The sequence below is a fragment of the Gopherus evgoodei genome, chromosome 15, assembly GCF_007399415.2.
Source record: "Gopherus evgoodei ecotype Sinaloan lineage chromosome 15, rGopEvg1_v1.p, whole genome shotgun sequence".
NCBI lineage: Eukaryota > Metazoa > Chordata > Testudines > Testudinidae > Gopherus > Gopherus evgoodei.
In genome coordinates this window covers 3145913-3169715 of record NC_044336.1, presented here as the reverse complement: position 1 = coordinate 3169715, position 23803 = coordinate 3145913, and positions in this window count along the sequence as shown.

Sequence of the window (23803 nt, the reverse complement as noted above, 5' to 3'; positions counted from 1 at the left end):
TTGTGATGGATTCATTTGTGGTGTTAACCTGTCTGCTGGTGTCTAGGTGGCATGGACTGCTGAAGCTATGTGTTTTTCCTAGTTTTTAGCACAGGGAAACTATAATCTAAAAATAGATAATTTTCCCCTAAAATTTCCTTCAGAAATCTCTGCGTTCCTTTCCCTATTGCTCACTGAATTATGTGTAATTACTGTGGTTTCTTATCCAATCTTATTGTGTTATTACATGGGAAAATATATTGGCAAATAGGTTAACATACAACATGTTTTTTACTATCTGACAAAACGTAAAAAAGTGTTGTCACTCACAATTGACAGCCTGAAGTGTCATGAAGAGATTGCAGGCAATGTTCATTTTTGAATTTCTAACTATGAATGGGTTCCCTCAATCAGTTCCTGTAACCCCTGGCTGGCAGACCTCTTTGTGAATTAAGCAGCAGGCAGTCTGCCAGGGAACTGCCACCATGTATCTTTATTACTTTTTATGGTGCATCACAACATAGCAGCAGTTACAAGGAGCCCCCTTCCTGCTCTCTGATTCAGACTTTTATGCTGCTGCTTTCTTCTCAGCACTGAGCTACTGACCTCCCAGGCTCCCTACAGGTGCAAGTGATCCCTTCTGCCCTTCCAAACCCAAACTACTCAGTCCCTCCTACTCTAACTGTACCCAGTGCCCTGGGTGTGCTCAGTGACCAGGGTGCTGGCTTCCAAAGGGCTCTGTTTGTAGCTGCTGACAGCCCCCTGTCAAACTGCCTTGATTGTGTAATTGACCATACAGTGAAAATAACACCAAATGTAAACTGTTACCTCATTATTCAATTGAGAACCTAGATCTGCTAGTATCTGCTCTGCACAGCTATGTTGATATATAATTTTACATCTTGTCTTCTTCACCTCATGTGCTGTCATAGTTCTAAGTGGAAATTCTTCTACCTCTTTTGAAAAATCATCTGTAGCTGTCAGTAAATACTGGTATTGTCCGTGGTACTGAATAGAGCCTGATTAAATCTGCTCCCTGCAATTCCCAGGTTTTAACAACCTATGTGCGAGAACACAGGCTAGAGTTATCATTTGGGTCACATCGACATGCAAGTCTGGGATGACGAACAGTGACTGCAGAACTTTCATGGGACTGTGTGATCAGCTCACCCAAACCCTGTGGTGCAAGGACATGAGACTGAGAGCTTCCCTGACAGTGGAGAAACGGGTTGCTATTGCAATCTGGAAGAATGCATGATGATTTGATCCCACCACTCAGTGCTTGTTTCCCAAGCCCAAAAGCAGCATTCCACAGTGGTGAGCATGTCCATGAATGCCACAAACAATCTTGTCATGTGCATTACTCGAGTCAATATCATCAGGGTCCTCGATCTTAAGGAGTAACTCAACTGCCAAATGTGACATGCTGGCGAGACTCGTCAGCATATTCCTCAGCAGTTTGGGCTCCTTTCCCGCAGACTGAAAGGGAAGACAGAGCGTGCAGTACAAAAACCATTGAAAGATGGTGCCAAATGCAGATGTAAGCACAGGAAATGCTGGGATGCAAACCGATGCATCACAGGGTGTTGAGACAGGACCCAGAATGCACCCACCCTGCCCTTCCCCTTTCCACAAGCCACAGCGCCAGTATGGGAAGAGGTGCTCTGTGGGATAGCTGCCCATCATGCACTGCTCCCAATACCGCTGCAACTGCTGCAAATGTGGTCACACCAGTGCGCTTGCAGCTGTCAGTGTGGACAGACTCACTGTGGCACTTTCCCTACTGCGTTCTCCAAGGGCTGGTTTAATTCAAAGCGCTCTACATTTGCAAGTGTAGCCATGCCCTTAGGAACACCTGTACCCACCCCATCTCCTTTTCACTGGGATTTGGCATCTCTACTTAGCAAGTGAGGTTCAGTTGAGGAGGGTGACTCACCTCAGTCAGGGCAGGCTAAGCACAGTTCTGCTGCCCTTTGCTAATGAAATAAGGCTAATGACATTCCATTTCCCCGCATTCAACCTTGGAGTGTTGTGTAACCCAACACCAGCCCAAAATGATCATTTTGGCAGAGCAGTTCCCTCTGCTATGCACCTAGGCATAGTAGGCATATATAAAACACGGTCTGTCCCTAAAGTCTTTCCCCCAGTTCACCACAAGATGTCAGGGAGAACTCATTCCAACCCTGCACATTTCTAGTGTAGATCAGGCCACAGCAGTGTGATCTTGGTGCACGCTCCCAGAATGTCTGTTCTTAGCTCCCAGGGATTCTCCAGCTGTTGGCTTACCTGGGGGCAGAGAGAGGGGCTCTGATCTCTGTAGAGCAGGGGTAGGCAACCTATGGCACGTGTTCTGAAGGCGGCACGTGAGCTGATTTTCAGTGGCACTCACACTGCCTGGATCCTGGCCATCGGTCTGGGGAGCTCTGCATTCTAATTTAATTTTAAATGAAGTTTCTTAAACATTTTAAAAATCTTATTTACTTTACATAGAACAATAGTTGAGTTATATATTATAGACTTATTGAAAGAGACCTTCTAGAAACGTTAAAATGTATGACCGGCACACGAAACCTTAAATTAGAATGAATTAATGAAGACTTGCATACCACTTCTGAAAGGTTGCTGACCCCTGCTGTAGAGGGACAAGACTCCTCACATCCTAGTTCACATGAGGGGACTGGAGAGAGGCTCAGACACCCCAGGAAGCGTTGGCCCCACCAACTCTTGACTTGCGGTGTAGCAGGGAGAGGGGATGGATTGATAACACCTACAAGGGCAGGACCCCCCATATCTCGGTAACTATATGGGAGGCAGAGAGAAGGCCTTCTGGACAACAGAGGGTTTGGGCCACCCAGATGCTAACAAATGCATAAGAAGCACTGAGAGGGACTCAGACAACTCCAGAGGGACATCCTGGCATAAATACAGGGGGCAGGGAAAGGGAGCTCAGATTCCTCCAGAAGTGCAACCCCTGCCCCCACCTCCAACAAAATGTTTATTAATAGAGACAAGTAGAAAGTTCCGCATTTAGGCACAAGCGATGTGGACCATACCAAAAGAATGGGGCAGGGGGCAGTGCTGTATCTTGGAAAGCAGTGACTCTGAAAAGAATTTAGGGGTCACAGTGACTCTAATTGGTGATCCCTGATTTACACCAGAATCCTGTGTGTTTTCCTGTCCTGTCCCATGGTGTGTGACTCTAGCTCTCCATTAGTTGTGTGTGGTTTGGGGTTTGCTGTTCCTGCTGCTGGTCTCCCAGGCTCAGGGCAGGAGGTCAGGCTCCTGCCTGACCTCCCTCAGCTACAGCTCCCCTGGTGGCCCTTAGGGCTGCCTCAGGCCTTAGACCTTTACTTAGCCCACGTCCAGACTAGATATTAAAATCGATTTTAGATACGCAACTTCAGCTACGGGAATAACGTAGCTGAAGTCGAATTTCTAAAATCGAGGTACTCACCAGTCTGGACGGCGCTGCATCGATGTCCGCGGCTCTCCGTGTCGATTCCGGAACTCCGTTCGGGTTGATGGAGTTCCGGAATCGATGTAAGCGCGCTCGGGGATCGATACATCGCGTCCAGACTAGACGCGATATATCGATCCCCGAGCAATCGATTTTAACCCGCCAATGCGGCGGGTTAGTCTGGACGAGGGCTTACTTTCATTTGTGTCCAACTTTAAAATGGAGTTTTCACAGGTGTAGGAAATTGTGACAGGAGGGGCTGCCATCCACCCATTTCAGAGTGCTCCCCTCGGGAACAGGTGCAGGTAGCATGGTGTGACGGGGACCCCCTTCTGTCACAAATTACTTCCCCTGGACGACAAGATGGGCAACCCAGGAAATCAGTCAGCATTGAAATCACAGGGTCGCAAGGAATAAACTTGTGCTATTACAAAAAAGCAAACTTCAGCATTAACGATACTAAATGACAGTCACAATAGAAACATAGAAATGTTATAAGAGCAACACAAATAATATGTTTAAAAGTAAATGATTAATTTGAATGAAACCACGTTCACAGTGGGCGACATGAACCGGATTTAGGCAACCAGAACAGAAGATAAGACAAACGTGAACAGCTGTGAGACCATATGCAGACATGTCCCCTGTATGGAAATTGACAAGGAATTCGTGCAAATACCAAAGTTTGATTTTTTTATGGTGGAGTGTGTGTGTGTGCATGTGTGTGTGTGTTCATGGGCATGTGTGCTTGTGCATGGGAGAGTGAGGGGAGGCTCCCATTGGAATCATCTCATTGGTCTGTGGTGGTGGGGTCTTGCCATGACTAATGGCTGCTGGACAGAGGGGGCAGTAGCAGGGGGCGCTGTGCAGAGGGAACAAGGGGCACTGTTCAGAGGGGTGAGGGGCGGGGGGGCAGGGGCACATGGTGATGGATGATGGGGGGGATAGCTCAGTGGTTTGAGCATTGGCCTGCTAAACCCAGGGTTGTGAGCTCAATCCTTGAGGGGGCCACTTTGAGATCTGGGGCAGGGTGCTGGGCAGAGTGGGATGTTGCAGGGGGTCTCTGGTTGGGAGTGTCTCTCTGAACTGAGCATAAGGGACATGGCCCCATCTGGGCTATTTGCTCCCCCTCCTGCTTCTGTTCCATGTTCTGGAGGCCACTGGGGCTGGGGGAGGGGATCATGGGATTTATCAGAACCCAGCCCATTGGCTCAGCCCCAGCGACGCCATGGACACAGCCCAGCCCTCCCCTCAATCCCTGCTCTGGGGGGCTGGGTCCCCCTCTCAGGACTGCTGCTGCCCTGACTAGCACAGTAGTGATCGGACCCTGCCCCCTTCCCCAGCAGTTGCCTTCAGCACCAACCCTGAGCCACCCAGAGCTTTCACGAAAACTCAAGAGTTGGTCATTAAAACTCCCTCAGGGGGTGGGGGACTTTCCGTGGTGGCTAGAAAACACTCCTGAGGCAGCCCTGGGCTCTGCCCACACCAGCTCCTGCACAAACGAGTGGGGCTCTGTGCAGGCCCTGAGCCTGAATGAAGAGATGGTTAGAGTGGGGCTGATCAGTCCTTACTGTCCGTCTCTGGGCTCAGTGTTTCCCCAGGCTCTGTCTGTCCCTGGGAGCTGCCAGGCCCCCTGGGCTTCCTGAGCAGCTCTGTGTTGTCTCTGCCCAAAGGCACCACCCACCTCTGGGCCTATGAAGAACAACCCCCAGCCACAGCAGCCCAGCCCTGTCAGGATGTGTTCCCCCCAGCCTGCTCTGGAGCAGCTGCTGCAGACTTATCAGATGCCATAGGCCACTTGGCAGCTGCATAAAGTTCACTTGGCTTTATTCTCCTGCGCACCCCCATGTGAACCAGGAATAAAAGGTTTAATTTCACGTCCCTGTTCCCATAAAAGTGCTACCCTAACAGCAACCGGGTATTTCCCTTCTGCCAGCTACATCCTGCTGTGGGCTGAGTTGGAAATAGTCATTAGGGACAAAGAGACATGCCCCATCCTCATGTCAGCCAGTTCCTACAGCTTGGACTCTCCTCGGCTCCAGCCAGTTGCTCCATCTTCTCTTGGTGAGGATGCTGTACAGGGAACCATGGTGCATGTGAGCACTATACATTGCTCTCCCTCAGACTGTGTCTACATTACAGTCTATGCTGGCACAACCCCGTTATGTAGATACAATCTGCAGCAACAGGGGTTTTTCCGTTGGTGTAGAAACAGCACCTCTCTGAATGACATTAGCCTGCAGAAGCCCCCCTCCAGCCTTTACCCTCTAGTACCCAACATGGCCAGTTCTCCACAGAACTGGGGACTGTGGTCCAGATCAACAGAGGGACTTAGATGTTGCAATGACTAATTTTTAGGCACTTGGAAAATCACTAGACCAGCCTTGTGATCCACAAAGCCTGTGTTAGGTGCTTGGGCTCCTTGTACAGTGCATGGGGAGAGAGACAGACACCTAAGAAGGGGCTCCAACAAAGCCAGCACGCTAGGCCAGGAGCCTCCTGTGACAAAGTGGGAATTTTCTGCAATATTTTTATGAAGCCGATATGTGCCTCAATTTCCCCTATATGCTGCGTGGTTACCCAGTAGGTGAAAAAGGACTGTTTGCTTTCAGGCATGCTAAGAGACATAGATGTGAATGTCATCTAGCTGTCTAGAGACTGAATGGGTCATTGGAAAAGGTCTGACTGAAGCCAATCTCATATTAATGGATAATCCTAGAAGACAATGGCAAACCATTACCTGATGTGACAGGGTCCCTAGGGTGCAACCTGGACTGTGGGACCCCTGAGCCCTCCAAACCCACCAACTGGGGCTGCCTTTCACACTGTGATGCTGATGTGACGCTCCAAGCCTCTAGCAGGCACTGCACTTACACAGCCATGCACAGGCAGGGACACACCCAGCAGTGCTACATGAATGATCTCCCTGCCACTCATGAACCATCAATAAGGAAGCTCCTACCAATTCCCCCCAGGTCCACAGTTTTGCACACCAGAACTGTACCGTCTTGCACTGGGCAGAAGCCTGGTCACTGTAAGTTCATTGCCTAGTTTGCCACTTCGTCAAAGGAAAGTGGACATGCACCAGCCTTTGTAACCTGAGCAGTTTCCCAAGCACTTTAGACAAACTTACTGGTCAGGATAAAACATTAAAATAAGTTTGTTAACTAGAGAAAGATTGATTGTAAGTGGTAAGCATGAAGGTCAGAGATAGTTACCTTAAGAAAATAAAAAGTAAACACACATTCAAAATCCTAAACTTTTAGTCTAAGCAAGAGTTGAATCAAACAGCTTTTCTCACCCTGAGAGATGGTAAAAGCAGGTTACAGTTCCTCAGTACACAGGCTGGGACTACCTTCCAGTCTGGGACCACCCTTCCCCAGTTCAAAGCCTTGTCTTTCAGCCATGCTGCCAGGTGTTGAGATCAAAGGGGAGAGAGGCCAAGGGAGGATGTCACTGTCTCTCTTTTATGCTTTCTTCCAGCTTGCTAGAAAGATCTTTGCTGTATGTGGGTTAGTCCTCCCCCATGGCGTACATGCCTTCTCAGAAGCCTCTGAGATAGTGGACTGTGTGTTGATGAGCCACAAAAGCTGTTTGGCTATTGAAGGCTCCTCCTTTGTTGTACCTGAAAGTCTGGTTGTGGCTTTTCCCAACCTCACAACCTATTTCTGTGGAAGTAGAGCAAGAACTGACAGGGATTTGAAGGGGATTTCAATGCATGACAGTCTCTGTTAGCAAGAGTCAGGCTAGCTGTAACCCTAATCGAGATTTGTAGAAGCAAGGATTGTGTGAGGTGAATGGGAAAGAACTGTGTGACCTTGTGTTAGATATGGAATGTAGACTGTAGTCTAAATAGAAGTGAGAAAAATAAGATATCAAGACGACCTATGTATAAACAAAATGCAGCTGTTGCTTATTATTGTATGTAACAAAAGGTATAAATGCTTTCTGTAATTGTTTACCTGGAGAGAGACCTGCCTAGGAGGGGGAAACCCTGTGTCCTAGTGCACTCTCTCCCTCTATGAAGTTGCTTGAGAAATAAAGTATCTGACTTTGCTGCACCCAACCAGAGAGTGAGAACTATGTTTTTCTCCAACATTTCAAAGACACATAGAGCAACACGTCATAACGTTCCATACAATGATAGCACAGACAATCCAACAGGATATTATTTTTCAACAGATGATGTCAAGGTTCCTTCCCCACTCTGAACTTTAGGGTACAGATGTGGGGACCTGCGTGAGAACCTCTAAGCTTAATTACCAGCTTAGATCTGGTTTGGCTGCCACCACCCAAATCATTCAAGAGTTATTTGGGAAACTCTGTTTACCTCCCCCCAGAATATCTCCCTCCACCAATTTCCTGGTGAACACTGATCCAAACGCTTGGATCTTAAAACAAGGAGAAATTAACCATTCCCCCTCCTTTCCCCCCACCAATTCCTGGTGAGTCCAGATCCAACCCCCTTGGATCTTAAAACAAGGAAAAACCAATCAGGTTCTTAAAAAGAAGGCTTTTAATTAAAGAAAGAAAGGTAAAAATCATCTCTGTAAAATCAGGATGGAAAATAACTTTACAGGGTAATCAGATTCAAAGAGCCCAGAGGAATCCCCTCTTGTCTTAGGTTCACAGTTACAGCAAACAGAGGTAAATCCTCTCAGCAAAAAGGAAACTTTAATCTGAGAAAACAAAGATAAAACTAACACGCCTTGCCTGGCTGTTACTTACAAGTTTGAAATATGAGAGACTGGTTCAGAAAGATTTGGAGAGCCTGGATTGATATCTGGTCCCTCTTAGTCCCAAGAGCGAACAACCCCCAAAACAAAGAGCACACAAACACAAGCCTTCCCCCCACCAAGATTTGAAAGTATCTTGTCCCTTTATTGGTCCTTTGGGTCAGATGTCAGCCAGGTTACCTGAGCTTCTTAACCCTTTATAGGTAAAAGGATTTTGGCGTCTCTGGCCAGGATGGATTTTATAGTATTGTACACAGGAGGGCTGTTACCCTTCCCTTCATAGTTATGACAGCTGAAGACTTTTAGAATGGTGCCTTGCAAGGCATACTTAGTACAAAACATATCATAGTCATTACAGTGGTGAATATGGTGGTTCCCAGGTGCTGCTTTGAGGAACAAAGTGTCACACCCGGACACTGACACCTAGCAACCAACCACTCAGAGGCAGATGGAGTCCCCCACATCTCAGCAGAGAAGTGGAGCAAATATCCCTCATCTCAGAACAAAGGACTGGAGTGGTGTGAGGTGGGGAATAAGAGTTGGCTGTGGAAGGATTTGGGGCTCTCCCCTGGGTTCTGATCAAGGAGGTCAGAGGAAGAAACAGACAGAGCTTGAACAATGGGGTTCTCTGCAGCTTGGCTGGGCTCTGGGCTGACCAGAAAGGTCTATGTTTTAACCTTCAGTTCTCTGTGCTAACTTGAGGACTTCCCATGCTGTTTCCAGATGATTAATAAATCGTTTGAGTGTCAATGCAAATGCCAGATGAGGTGCATTAGTCCTTGAAGAGTGGGCAAGTGTCCCCCAGGAGTCTATCTCAGCTGCACTCACTGAACATGGCTCCTGGTATGAAGTTGGAGTGCTGGAGCTCAGCGGCTCAGTGTAAGGAGGCGGTGAGGCCATGTGGCTTAGCCTGGAGGAGGAGTGAGACCCCAGGGGGGTCTGGCACACTGAACTGATTCCTCTTAGAGACTGTTTCAAAGCTGGGGGCTTAGTACTGATCCTGTGGATCTGTGACACTTCCTAATGTAGCCAGTGGGAGATGCTGATGAGAAGGGTGTGTCCTAAGCCCTGCCCCTCTCACAGAAATAGGTGTCACAGTTCTGCACCTGTATCTCCTCTCAGTGATTCAACAAGGGCACTGCTCTCAGGCTCCCAGATCCGCAGCCATTGCCTTTGTTGGGTGGAGACCGATGTCATTCTCCCATCTGACAAGGCTATGTCCAGGCTGCACAGTGCCCGGCCTTCACTGTGTAATTCCCAGACAGACAGGTTGCCCTAGGACACCCTCTTGCTTTCCCTCCAGAGATGGTGTCAAGGTTCCTTCCACACTCTGAACTCTAGGGTACAGATGTGGGGACCCGCATGAAAGCCCCCTAAGGTTATTCTTACCAGCTTTGGTTAAAACCTGGTCCTTTGCCACCACCAAGTGATTTAACAAGAAACAGGGAAAAGACTACTTGGAGTTCCTCTTCCCTCAAAATATCCCCTCAAGCCCTTACACCCCCTTTCCTAGGGAGGTTTGAGAATAATATCCTAACCAATTGGTTACAAAGTGATCAAAGACCCAAACCCCTGGATCTTTGGACAATGGAAAAATCAGGTTTTTAAAAGAAGGATTTTATTTAAAAGAAAAGAAAAAAATCATCTCTGTAAAAGCAGGATGGAAAATAACTTTGCAAGGTAATCAGATTCGAAGAGCCCAGAGGAACCCCCTCTAGCATTAGGTTCAAAGTTACAGTAAAACAGGGATAAACCTCCCTCTAGCAAAGGAACATTCACAAGTTGAGAAACCCACCTTGCCTGGCTATTACTTAGAAGTTTGAAATATGAGAGAGGGCCAGTGTGATGCCTTCAGCACAGAGACTGGCCAACTCCCTGTCTCCTGGCAAATGATGGCCTGGGCCCCTCCCCTGCAAAGTGACAACTGAAGGTGTTGGAGAACAAAGAGATCAGGTGACCTCCTGACCCAGGTGAGAAAGAGACAAAGGCCAGAGGTGGGCTGAAGAGTTTCAGTTTGGAGCTGGGTGGGGAAATGGAGGGAGGTGCAGATGTGGTCTGGCTTCCCTGCCCCCCAAGATGGACCTGACTGAGGGATCCTAATCCTATTCTCTGTACCAACAAACTGTTTTAGACCATGTTCCTGTCACCTAATAAACCTTCTGTTTTACTGGCTGGCTGAGAGTCAGGTCTGACTGCTGATAACCCTCCTGCCATAACACAAGTGTGTGCTCAGGGGAATGCTGTGCTGCAGTGTACATGCCCTGCAAGATGCTCACTGGAAGCGTGAAGGGAAGTAACACTGCTTTTAGCATGAGAGTCTAGGTAAGAAGGAAGAGAAGCTGGAAATTCTCAATGTGGAGGGGAAAGTGGATAGAATAGGGAAACCTGATGGGACGATGTTTATTACTGGAATGTTAGAGACACTGGTTACAACCTGAATAGGAAGGGGAGAGATGATAACAGCAGTGGGCTCGGAGGCACTTGACATTAGACACATCATTACCTGTTTAAAGTTCTTGGTTATAAAGAACCCCAGGACCTCAAATGAACAGGGCTCAACCTGCTAACTAACAAGGCCTAGCAGGGAATCAGTGGGGAGCTGGTACAGTTCACTGAATCCAAACCAGAGAAGGTTCAGTTTCTCCTTTAGCACCTGCTTATGATTTGTGGGAAGGCAAATGGGTTAGCAAGGGGGAGTTCCTATTTGGAGACAGATGGGTGAGGTCTCAAGTAGCCATTAGTAAATCATCCTTGGAGATTTAAAAAAAATTACAGATACTTTTCTAAGACTCTATTCTGGGTCTCACTGTGGTGAGTAAATATGAACTGATCGCTGGCCTGCATGTTAGTTGCTCTGGAGCCAATGATCATGACTTGATTGTATTCAGTAAGGACCAATAGAGGACAGCTCCAACCAGCCATATTTACATTTGGTGCATTGAAAGGGCTAACTTTTCAAACAGCTCTCTCCTTCTTGGGGTGGCAGCTGCCTCCTCTCCTGACTTGGCCCTCCAGCCCAGTCACTTCCAAACTTCTCCCCTTCCAGGGTCATCTAGAAATAAAAGCCAAGGACTCAACACCCAACAAGTGGCTAGTAGGTGTGAGGGGGAAATGCCTCCTGTGACGAAGTGGTGGGTTTTCTTGGTTTTTCCGTGTTTTCCAGTGGGTTGCATGCAGAGGGAGTGGGACTCAGTGTCCCCTAGTGTTACTGGTTTAATGAGGTGAGGGGAGAGGGAGTTTGTCATTAAAGAGGACCAGAGAGGGAACTTAGGACCCCAGCCGATGGCCTGGAGGATGGATACCCCAGCGACTGGTGACCTGGTGACCCGGAGACACAGCTCAGGAGTCATAGCTGTCTGGCCAGTGGGAGGACAATGGGCTGCGAGGCCCAGGCACCCTGTTTATGACTCTGTTTACCTGGAGAGAAGACAATGAACAGAGGCAGGGCTTGGGGCCGGGGATATCGGATGCCTAGCTGGGAAGCAAGGGGGCTCTGGACTGGAGAGGGGGAGCAGGCAGAGCCCACCAGGATACAGGGGGACTGGGATGTGCTGTGCTGAGGGAGGACAGGCTTGATGCCCTGGAGTTTCCTGCGCTGTGTTCAACTCTGAATAAACCCTCCTGTTTTACACCGGCTGGGAGTCACTTCGGTCTAGAGAACAGGGTTGCGAGTGGACTGCCTGAGGGGGCCCAAACCGAGGAACAAGTGTGCTAAGGTTCAGAGAGGTGCGGCTCCAGGAGGTGGAGAGGCCTGACCCCGAGAGAGAGTGGACCCCTGAGAAAGGCTGTCGCACTGGAATGGGCACCCCCCACGGACCATACGGGGCCACGAGGCTCAGCTTCCATTCCTAGCAGCTTGGCTGTTCCATCCCCTACTGTGAACCTAAACTGCCTCTAAAGGACTATCCAAGTCCCTCCCAGGTGTGCTTCCATTGGGGGTCTCTCTCCTGGCTGAGCACAGGCTGTCCTTATGTCACCCAACAGGCCTGGACCCTAGTTACATGCTGCTCCTACTCATGTGAGCCCTGCACTTATTCCCTTCACCTGGGCATAGGTTAAGCTGAGTTGCAACCCCTTTAATGGCCATCTCACCCTGAGACAGCCTAAACTGGAAACCTGTGGGCTAATAGTAACTGTTTCTATGAAAGGTATTGAAAACACAATGGAAGAAGAAATTCTTTGGACTGGATTTAAATTATTCCAAAGGAAACTGAATGTGAGAAAATGTCCAGCATTATCCTCCTAGCAAAAGAAAAAGTTTAAGGTCCGAAAGGACCATTATGTCCATCTTCTGAATAACACAGGCCCTAGAATATCACCAAGTGCTTCCTCCAGAAAACCTATGACATGTGACTGAGCCAGAGCACATCTTCTGAAAAGCCATCTACATGCATTCGAGCCAGCTGTGAAGTTAAAGAACATGGAGAAGAAGAAAATCTCTACTCGGGCTGTTACTGGAGATGAAGCAGAGAGGCCAGGATAAACACAGCTAGGGCCCAGGACTGACTATCAGCAGATCTGCCATTTTCTATTCCTAGCTTTTTGACCATGAGCAAATCTCTTTGCTTCTGTGTTCCTCAGTTTCCACAACTATAAAATAAAGCGAACCAAGGTTATGGTTTTTTTCTTTCCTATTTTGCAAGCCTGGAAACTTAGATACATTTGGGGCCTGTCTACGCTACCAGTCTAGAGTGTCTTTGTAAGCTGTTGATCCCCACCTCTTGTTCAGAACCTATGGATAACACAAGCTTCTAAGTTTGTTCTGTGCTTAGCCTCTATGGAACAGCTGGACTCGATGGCCTTTTCTCGTTGGGCTGTGCGAGCAGGTTCTGGGCACTAGGGATATGAAGAGGCTCTCAAGGAATAATTCTTGGAAATAAATATCAATGAACTGCAACACAATATAAAATCACTGCTGCTAACATCGGTGGGTGATAAAATACTAGCAGAGTGATAATTAATGCGGAGGACAGGGCAGTGACACAGAGCAATCAGATCCCTTGATAAGCTGGCCCCACTGAAAGAAAACAAGTTTGAAAAGAACCAAATGAAAGGTCCTATTCTTAGCAACAAAGCATGCAGGCCACACCTACAGAATGGGGAAGTGTATCCAGGAAAGCACTAACTGAAGAGAATTTAGAGGCCATGATGGGCAAGGCATTCAACATGAGCACCCAGTGTGATGCTGTGGTGAACAGGGCTAATGCCATCATTAGATGTAGGAAAAGAGCAGTGAGTAGCCTAGGGAGGTGACACACCATCAGTAAGACTGATCCTGGAATACTGCATCCAATTTTGGCATCCACCTCTGAAAAAGATTTTGAAATATTGGAGATGGGGCAGCAAAAAGCAATGAAAGGTTTTGAGGGCTGGAGAAAAATGCTTGCTAGTGAGCTATTGAAAGAGCTCAGTCTGTTTGGATGATAAAAAAGATCAGGAGGTGATGTCATTGAAGTGTTGAGGTGACTTCGTGGAGAGAAAACATTGGGTATTTAAGGGCTCATTAATCTAGCAGAGAAAAGGATAACAAGACCCAGTGGCTGGAAATGCAAAAGAGACCAATTCATATTAGAAATAGGACATAAATATTCAACAGTGAGGATGAATCACCAAAGGAACAAACTAGAAAGGGAAATGGTGGGAATTGCCCATTTCTTGATGTCTTCTAATGAAGACTAGGTGCCTTTCTGGAACATGTTTAGTGAAAAACCAGCTACTATGCTATACAAAAAGTATGTGATATGCAGGATGTCAGATTACATGCTCTAATTGTCTCTTCTGTCCATAAAGTCTGCTAACTTATGAACAACTGAGCGTAGCATGGGGAAGAGTGTCTCATGTTCTACTGTGTAGTCGTTGTCATCCCCACAATGAAGAATCATTGAGTGGGATGATCCAAGGGAAACAGCTCAAACATCCAATGTGGCTGGACAGAGGCAGGACATCAGCACTGCAGGGGAGGGGTGGGTGTGGCAGTGACATCACAAGGGCCTTTAGCAGGACCTCAGCTTATTGGACAAAGGTACTGGGGAGGCGATGATCTCACAGAGCGATCTTGACATCAGCCAAGCAGGACAGGGGAGCAGGACAGGGGCAACCTTGGAGATCCCTGTGGCTTTGCTTCAGCACATCTCCTTCTCGAGGTCTCTCCTTGAGGACTGAGAGAGAATTCACTTTCATGTATGTGAGCGCAAGGAGGACCTTCTTTGGAGTTTTCTCCTTTTTGTTTATTGATTTTGCTAGAAAACAGACGTCCCTGTATAGAAGGTAAGAGTCTCCGAGAGGTTTGGAACCTGTTCAGTCTGATCCACAAGGTGCCGGCTGAATTCTAGGAAAGGAAAACACTAGATTGTGGGAGCAGCATTTTATTTCTGACCTAGGACTTGTCCCTTCAAATCACTGGGGATATTGGGTTTTCTCCTTTTTGTTTTCCCTTTTCCTGTCTCTCCCTCCTTTCTCTTCTTCTCTTGCATCTTTGTCCTTTTGCCTTCCTCTCCTTTCACCACCAGGACCTGTCTATGCATGTGGAGTGGGGGGCGGGGTGGGTTGCACTCCAACTCTCATTGCAGGAGGCCCTCCCAAAGACATGTGGCTGGAATAGTGCTCCAAGAGTAACTCCCTCCGGTGGTGACCTGGGACATCTGGTAAGAACTCTTAGCTTTCTGATTCTCAGAGTCTCAGTGCTGACTGTGTGAGCATGGGGCTATTGTGAGGGAGGAGACTCAGGTCCTTGTTACTCTTTCTTAAGACCAAGGAAATAAGCCACAACCAAATGTGTTTGATTGCTCTTGCTGCTTCTCTCCATTCATTGTCTTTGAGCAATTCATGATTCTTTCTCTAATGGGCTAGTTCTTCTAAAATACTTACCAAATAATTAGTTTTTAATAAAGCCATATGCAAACCCATGCTTCCAGTAACAAAGGAGTCAGGCGGCACCCTACAGAATGGGGGACAGTCTGCTGGAAAGCAGTGACCTGAAAAGGATTTTGGGGCCAGAGTGGACAAGCTGCTCAACATAATCTGTCAATGTGAAACTGTGGTAAAAAAGGTTAAAGCCATTCTTGGATGGATAGAGTAGTGACTATGGAAAGGAAAGTGATACAGCATTGGTGAGACTGATATTGGAATGTTGAATCCAGTTCCTGTGTCCACATTTTAAATATTATGTTAAAAAATTGGAGAGGGTACAGAAAAGATTTGTAATTGAGTGATGGGGATGATGCCTTATAATGAGAAATTGAAAAAGCTCAATCTGTTTAGTATATACAAAAGAAGAATGGGAGGTCAGTTGCTTGACTTCATGGAAAGAAAATGTAGAGTATAAAAGGGCTCTTTTATCTAGCAGAGACAGGCATGACAAAACCCCATGGATGGAAGCAGAAATCAGAAAAAGTCTAATGACAATAAGACTCAGATTTGTAAGAGGGTGATTCATCATTGGAACAAACTACCAAGAGAAATGATGGCTTCCCCGTCTCTTGAGATCTTCTAATAAAGACTAGATGCCTTTCTGGAAAATGTTTGAGTAAAAGAAAAACCCAGCTCTTCTGACATACAGGAGGCCTTAGGATATGCAGGGGATCAGATTAAATGCTCTAATGGTTCCTTCTGGCCATAAAGTCTACTAGTTTATGAAACCCTGATTGTGGCCTGGGGAAGAGCCTCTTGTGGCCTACTGTGTAATCGGTGTCATCCCCGCAATGAAGAGTCATTGAATGAGGTGATCCAGGGGAAGCAGCTCAAACATCCAATGTGGCTGGACAGAGGCAGGACATCAGCACTGCAGGGGAGAGGGGTGTGTGGCAGTGACATCATAAGGGCCTTTGGCAGGACCTCAGCCTATTGGACAAAGATGGTGGAGAGGCGATGATCTCACAGAGAGAACTTGACATCAGCCAGGCAGGACGGGGTGCAGGACAGGGGCAACCTTGGAGATCCCTGTGGCTTTGCTTCAGCACATCTCCTTCTCGAGGTCTCTCCTTGAGGACTGAGAGAGAATTCACTTTCACGTATGTGAGCGCAAGGAGGACTCTCTTCGGAGTTTTCTCCTTTTTGTTTATTGATTTTGCTAGAAAACAGACATCCCTGTATAGAAGGTAAGAGTCTCCGAGAGGTTTGGAGCCTGTTCAGTCTGATCCATCAGGTGCTGGCTGAATTCTAGGAATGGAAAACAGTAGATTGAGGTGGCAGCATTGTATTCCCAACATAATACTTGTCCCTTCGAATCACTGGGGACATTGGGGTTTCTCCTTTTTGTTTTCCCTTTTCCTCTGTCCCTCCTACCTTTCTCTTCTTGCTTCCTTTGTCCTTTTCCTCTGCTCTCCTCCCGTCACCAGGAGCTCTGTGTGTGCATCAGGGGCTGGGGGTGTGTGTGGGAGGCCCCCACAGAGAGGTGAGACTGGAATAGTGCTCCGAGAGTGATCCCCTCGGTGGTGACCTGCACCACTCTTTGGGCTATTTGATGAGAACCCTTAGCCTCCCACCCCTCAAAGTCTCAACCTTGATTGGCTGAGGAGGGGGCTATTGACAGGGAGGAAACTCTGGTTTTTATTGTTCTCTTTTATGACCAAGCAAATAAGTCACAACCAGTTATATGTTTGACCAATGTTGATGCTGCTCTCCATTCATTATCTGGGAACAGTTCATGATCCTCTGTAACATTCCAATTCTTCTAAAATACTTGCTGACTAATTCCTATGAACAATTGTTGGTCTGTAGCTTATTTGAGAGCAACTCTGCTACTGACTGGCTGCATCAGCTAAGAAAAGTCACTGCTCCTTTCTTAGCCTTAGTTTCTCCTTCTGTCAAGTATGAATAACAATCCTCTCCCACCTACCTCGCGATGGGTGGATGATGGGGATCCATTGAAGAGTGTCACTAGTAGCAGTGCAGAATAGGAGGTGTCCTATCAGATTGAGCCATATCAGATTATGACATCATATTCTATTTTATTGGTATTTTATTCTTTTGAAATTGTTGAAAGCAGCAACTACTTAGCTCAGACTGAAGCATCTCATCTAACTTTCTAGATCACAGTGTCTCCTCTTTGTGTACGATGAGACAGTTTAATGCACTGTGACAAACAGGAGAAGCTCTTGTTTTGTAAACAAATATTTGTTTGCAAAGAATTTTCATCCTACTTTGAAGAAACAAAGTGGTTTAGTCTGAATGGATTTTCTGACAGAAAACGGTTTCCGTGAAAATATTCACCCCTTATTTCCTGGGCTCTATCCCTGACTCCGTGGGGGTTGTTGACTGTTAGTTAGAACAGGAGTCAGGACTGTTGGCTTCTCTTTCTGGCTCTGTCACCACTTTGCTGTGTGACACCTTGGGTAGGTCCAATGGGAATAAGGTCAATTCTCTAACTCCAGGCAGCAGAGAGCCTGGGTGAGAAGGGAGGCTCAAGTTGTCTGCGAAAGAGAAAGGGATGTTTCCAGGTGTTGAACGTCAAGAATTCTAAACTTTGCTAAAATTGCTAGTGTAGAAAAACAAGAAAGAGTTGGGGCCAAACTTTAACCTCTGTCTTTTTTAAAGCCCATTCGGAGATGTGAGTCCCAGAGAGCCATAAAGAGGAGGAGCAACTTGCCTAGTTCCAAAGATCAATAGGCAGCAATGGAACCAGGAGTGACACTCCCTCTCAAAGGCAGGGGGACTGGACATTAGGGCCTGGTTGCAATTGCCAGCTGTGGGAGGGAGTGTGCAGCAGTGGTTAGTGAAGGAGTCCATCCATGGCTCTGACACTCGGTGTGACCCTGAGCCAGTAGCTGAGGCCCGTTTGCCATCAGTAGGATTGGGGTCCCATAGCTACAGCCCAGGGGGGTTGGGAGGCTCCAGGAAGGTGTGTAAAGTGCTGGGATGTTAGGATCCTGGAGCTGCTGTCACCTTCACACTAGGGCAGTGTTCTGCACCCCGCTGTTGCAGGCTGACTTTCTCTGTCCCCTGACAATAAGACAGACTCTTGTTTTCACAGCCAGTTGATCGCCCTAGAGTCATCACCCTGTCTGCTGGCTGGGCAGGGTAACGCCTCAGGTCACCACCCTCTCCAGCCTGCCTTGGGCTTGGAGAGTGAGGAGGAGGGTGAGGGACATCTGTTGACCCTGAACATCTGCCATCCATCATACCATCACATAGAGCAAGTGAGTGGCATCACTTCAGCCGCCCTTAGTGGCTTCCCCTGTCTGTCTGGAAAGAGGCAGAAAGAGGGGGATAGAACATCTCCAAAGGGAGATTTCATTTGCAAATAGCCCCCAAGAGCCCCTCACTTTCAGACTAGGCAGGGGCTTCTCCAGATCCATCTCCAGTGTGTTTGGAAAGGTCCTAGCAATGGGGCTCCCAGCCCTTCCCTTGTGGGACACTGTTCCTCAGGCTGAGAATCTCTGAGCTGGGCCAGACCCTGTGAGCTGCTGAGCATGGAAATCAATGGGGAATGAGGAGGGCCCTGGTCTTCCTGTGCCTGGGGTCTTTGTGACTTTGATATAGGAAATAGTTTCCCAGGAAAAGTCTGGACTCCTGGGTTCTGTTCCTTCTCTAGCCTGGGCAAGGGAGTGCGGCCTGGGATGACAGGAGGGGGCTGCTTGTCCAGAGTTATCGATGGTCTTTGGGACTAACCCCATTGCTCTAAAAGGATGAGACTTCCTGGATATTGCAGCAGCAGCAGCAGGGGTTAGACAGGGGAACATTGGGAGCAGATCATGCAATGAACTCCTGCTAGTGTGTGTAGCTTGCATTCCCTGCACTCCTGTGTAGGGAGAAGGGGCTGCTCTGGTTGGAGCAGGGCTGAGGAGAGATCGAAAAGGCCCATGAGTGAAAGGCTGCCTTGACCCCAGCCTCACACCTGCCTCCCGCTTGATTCCAGGATGGCCAGGCTCCTGAGGATATTCAGAAAGAAGGCTTTGGAGATGGCCCCAGAGCCTGAGGGAAGCAGCTGCCATCTTCCCAAGGGGCAGAGCCACCTCTCCGTCCCCGCTGGCAGGGAAGCAGCTCCCATCCAGGCCAGAAGGTAGAAGTGCCCAGCCTTCTGGCGAACAAAACCAGCTCCCAGCGCGGGCACTGAGCTGGGAGAGGCCTCGACTAGGCCCAGATGGAGCTGGCTCAGGATGCGGTTTTGCAGACAGGACCCAGCCCAGGAGGGGCGCCAGGCAGGGAGGCTCTGGGGCTTGTTATGTGGGCAGCAGAGGCCCCAGGAGCCCAGCCCTCATTCCCAGCAGGAGGCATCGCCCTGCCCAGTCACTGAGGATCTTCCAACCCCTCTCAGGCCATGAGGTGGAAGATCCCTGTCCCAGCACCAGCAGCTCAGCATGGGACAGCAGCAGTGCCTGGGACTCTAGCAGCAGCGACGCCGATGGACACTGCTGCTTTGTTCCAGGTGAGGAGCCAGGCTGGGCTCGGGGAGGGGTGAGGAGGGGGATCTGAACCCCCTGGCCCAGACACTCTCCCAGTGATATGGCGGGGGGGGGGGTTCCCCAGCCCAGGTGTCTGGCCTGAGCCACATGAACCCCACTGACACCAGCAGCAGTCACACAACTGCCCCTGCAGCAAGGGGAACTGGGGATGGGGGGGCATCAAGAGCTGCTACCACTTTGTCCCTTGGTGCTCTGGGGCTGGGGGAGTAGGTACCTCCCATGAAGTCCTGGACAGTGGAGCGGGGGGTCTCTTCCATGGGCTTCTGAAGCTGTTGGAGGCTGAAGGCATCTCTGAGAGGGAGGTGTGGGCCCCAATCTGCCATGGGTGCCTGAGGTGGGAAAGAGGGTCTTTAATCCCGCTCTCCCCACCACGCCCCTGTCCTTCCCCCAAGTGGCAGCAGGAGTCACCTTGTTACCTTCTCTCCCTGGTGCAGGAACCCCCAGGGATTCAGAGGAGGAGGAATGGCAGGACATGTCCACAGATGAAGCTGCTCTCAAGGTCATCAGAGAGCAGCTCCAGCACAGAGAAAAGGTACAAATGTTCCCCACCTGGGCTGGAACCAAGATTGTCCTGTCCCTTCCCAGCATCCCCACCCCCTACCGAGAGTCTTTTACATCCATGATGTGGGACTCTCAGGATGGGAGAGTTTGTCCCACAACAGCCGAGGTCTCCTCCCCCGACAGGCACTGTCCTAGTTCCTGATCCTGCTTGTGTAGGAGTAGTGGGAGATTTGGACAATAGGCAGGTCCCCACAATCCCCCATTGAGGCCTGAGCCCTGGAGCTGGTGTGGGTGGGGCAGGAAGGTTCATAGCTTACAGGTTCTCTCTCGCTATACCTCACTCCTGGTGGGTACAGGATGAGGGGCAGCAGCTCATGTTCCTGCAGGCCATCTACCCCGCGTGTCTTGCTGCACAGGACAGAGGGCAGGACACGCTGGAGCTGCACTGCTGCAAGGTGGCTGTGGTGGAGAGGATTGTGGTGAGTGAGACACGTCCTACAGCAGCTGGAGGGAGGACAGAGACATGGGATTGGCAGGGGTCTCGCTGGGCTAATGGGTGGGGGCTGGGTGGTGTTGGAGGGAGTAGCAGAGGGCAGGGATTGCTGGGGCTGAAGGCTGGGGAGAAGAGAAGGGAGAAATTGTGAGATTGGGCAGTGGGGGAATTGTGGGGCTGGAGGGCAGCTGAGACTGGGGGACAAGGAATAACATGGACCCAGCTCAGTAGTCGGGATGGTGCTGAATGGGGGCAGTTTTGACAGGGAGGAGGAAAGAAGGGGATTGGGACTGAGCTGGGCAGGAATCCTGGAAGGGGGACAAGTTTGATGGGCAGGAAGAAATCAGAGGAGCAGGGGGTAGCGGAGGATCCTGCTGGCCATGTGGGGCACTGGCTGTGTAATCTCCTCATTGGGAGGTGTCAGTAGGGCCTGAATCTCCCATGCTCCTTTGTCTCCTTTGTGTATCACAGGAGATCATTGAGGACCTTCCTAAAGACTCTTCATCCAGCGCCATCCTCGCCAACTCGCTGATTGCAGGGGGCAACCTCAGGTACCGAGACAGCCGCCTCCCCCCACACTGGCTCCCCTAACCCCAATGCTGCTCAGGCTCAAGGCTGGAAGTCACTATCTCTCCCACTCCCAGGTCACCTCCCAGGAGTGGCTCCTCTGGCAGAGCTGGCGGGGTGGGAAGGTTCACTCTCTCTTGGCTGGGCTGTTCTTTTCGCTCCACTAACATTACAAGGGCCTTGGGGAGGGGCTCATTCCCGGGCTCAGATACAGGAGGGGCAGCAGGCTCCAGGGAACTGGTGCTATTCCTGTCCTGCCACTGTCTGTCTGTGGTGCCTTGGCCTTGTCATTCTCTAGCTCCGTGCCTCAATTTCCATTCTCACTAGCCTGTGCCTATATCCCTGCGGTTTCGTGTCCATGTTGGTGACAGTCCCACCCCCGTACTGCACAATCTAATACCAGCTCCTCTGTCTTGCCAGCACCATGAAACTAGCCCTTGAGCCTGACCTAGAGACCCATCTCTTGCGAGCTGCCCTTTGCTCCATCTTCATCCTGGGCACGGAGAAGGACACCGTCAACATCCAGGTACATCCTCCTCCTCCATCCTCCTCCTCTTCCAGAGTGGTCCGTGATTCCTGCTCCCTTGATTCGCTGGAGCTCCAGATTTAGGGGTGGGGTAAGCAGAGATGGAACAAGCTGCAGGTTGGATCAATCAACCTGATTGATTTTTTCCCCCTTGTTTCCCTTGTTTTATTCCAGGGGATTGGGATAACTCACCAGGATGGGTGGGGGAGACGGGAGGGGGGAGAGATAGAATCTCTCTCTGTTTTCCTTGAATCTGTTTGCCTCTTTTGGAAGGGAAGGGAGATGCTTCTCTGTATGGTGATTTAAGAGGTTGGATCAGTATCTCTCAGGATAGCCCAGGGAGGGAAATTCTGGGAGGGGGAAAGGTGGGGGAATGGTTTATTTCTCCTTGTTTTAAGAACCCAAGGGATCTGGGTTCTTGGGGTCCCCAGGGAAGGTTGGGGAGGTCAGAGTGCCCCAAAACACTATATTTTTGGGTGGTGGCAGTGCTATCAGATCTAAGCTGGTAATTAAGCTTAGAGGATTCAGGTGCTAGTATCTCATTTTCTGAACTCTAAGGTTCAGATCTGAGAGGGAATACTATGACATGGTGACAGCGGTGGGATAGATAAGAATCCAAAAGCCAGTAAGATTATTAATTTGCTTCTCTGCTAGCTGGTTATAAGCAGAGGGAAGGGGTTTATTTTTTTTTAAACTGCAGTCAGAGAAATTTTTTTTTCTTCCTTGCTCTGTTCTAGCTGTGCATAGGGAGGGCTATTAAGGTTTAACAACGGTCATTTGTTAAACAAAGCAGCCTTACGGTTAGCAACGCACTCCAGCCAGGACACATTTGTAAATGAAAGAGAGTTTTCTTTTGCCTTTTAACTCTTTTGGGAGAGGCTAGTAAGTTAAAAAGGACTCTGTTGCTAAGCAACCCCAGGAAGCCAACAGAGAACCAGCATTTCAGGCAGTAAACACCAGAGGGCGCCTCAGCACAAGAAAGCAGGAAACATGACTTCCAGGACAAAAGTGGAAGCAGAGGGACAAATCAAAGAGGCAGACCACAGGCGAGACATGGAAAAAAAATCAATCAGGTTCTCTAAAAAAGAAATCTTTTAATAAAAGAAAGGAAAAAGTAAAGAATTATCTTTGTAACTTCAAGATGTAAATATTACAGGGTCCTATAGCTTACAGACACCAGAAAGAGACTTTCCCCCCAGTACCAATACAAATCAAAATATTCCCAGCAACTACACATATAAAAGTTAACCAGCCAGATCCACAATTGCAAATAGAGTAAAACAATCAAAGCCTAAACCGCCTGTTTTTACTTACTATTTGAAAAGAAACTTAGAGAGCCTGTAGTAATGTCTGGTCTCTCTCAGACCCTCCGAGAGAAGAACACACAAAGGACAAAGAACACACGCAAAAGCTTCCCTCCACCCAAATTTAAAAGTATCTTGTCTTCTGATTGGTCTTCTGGTCAGGTGTCCAGTTCCCTGCTTGTAACCCTTTACAGGTAGAAGAGACATTAACCCTTAACAATCTGTTTATGACACCTGATCAGCTCATGGATCAAAGATTCAGGTGTCATCAATCCTGGCTAATTGCCTGCAGCAGGATGTGAATGAGAGAGGCCAGGATATATGTTTGGAAGTCTCACCAGTGCTTCCTAGAGACCCCTCTTCCCATCCTGTGGCAGGTATAGGCCCACTCTCCCTAACTCTGAGCCATGCTTTGCAGGCTCTGCACAAAGTTATGCCAGAGCTCCTGGATGCCATGCTGGGGAATCTGCTGGCAGAGTCCCCAGACGCAGACAGGCTCCACGAAATCTTGGTGGTGGGCCCCATAAGGAGGAGTGGGAACCAATTTTACCTTAACTCTTTGGGGGACTGGTAAGGAGAGACTGGACGATCCATTTTCTACTCTGTCCTCCTAGCTGGGTCCCCAGTGGGGCGACCTTGGTTGGGGAGGTCAGTGCAATGCAGTGTCAGGTCCTGCTTTCTTGATGGACAGAGGAAGGAGCTCTGCCTGGTTCTGTTGAGCACTAACCACAGGGCCCCTGGCTGTCTTGGAGAGTGAGAGTCTGAAAATCCACCCTTCCCCCCACCCCAACAAACACACCTCATGAGATTCTGGATATGGTTCTTAGAGAAGAGGCAC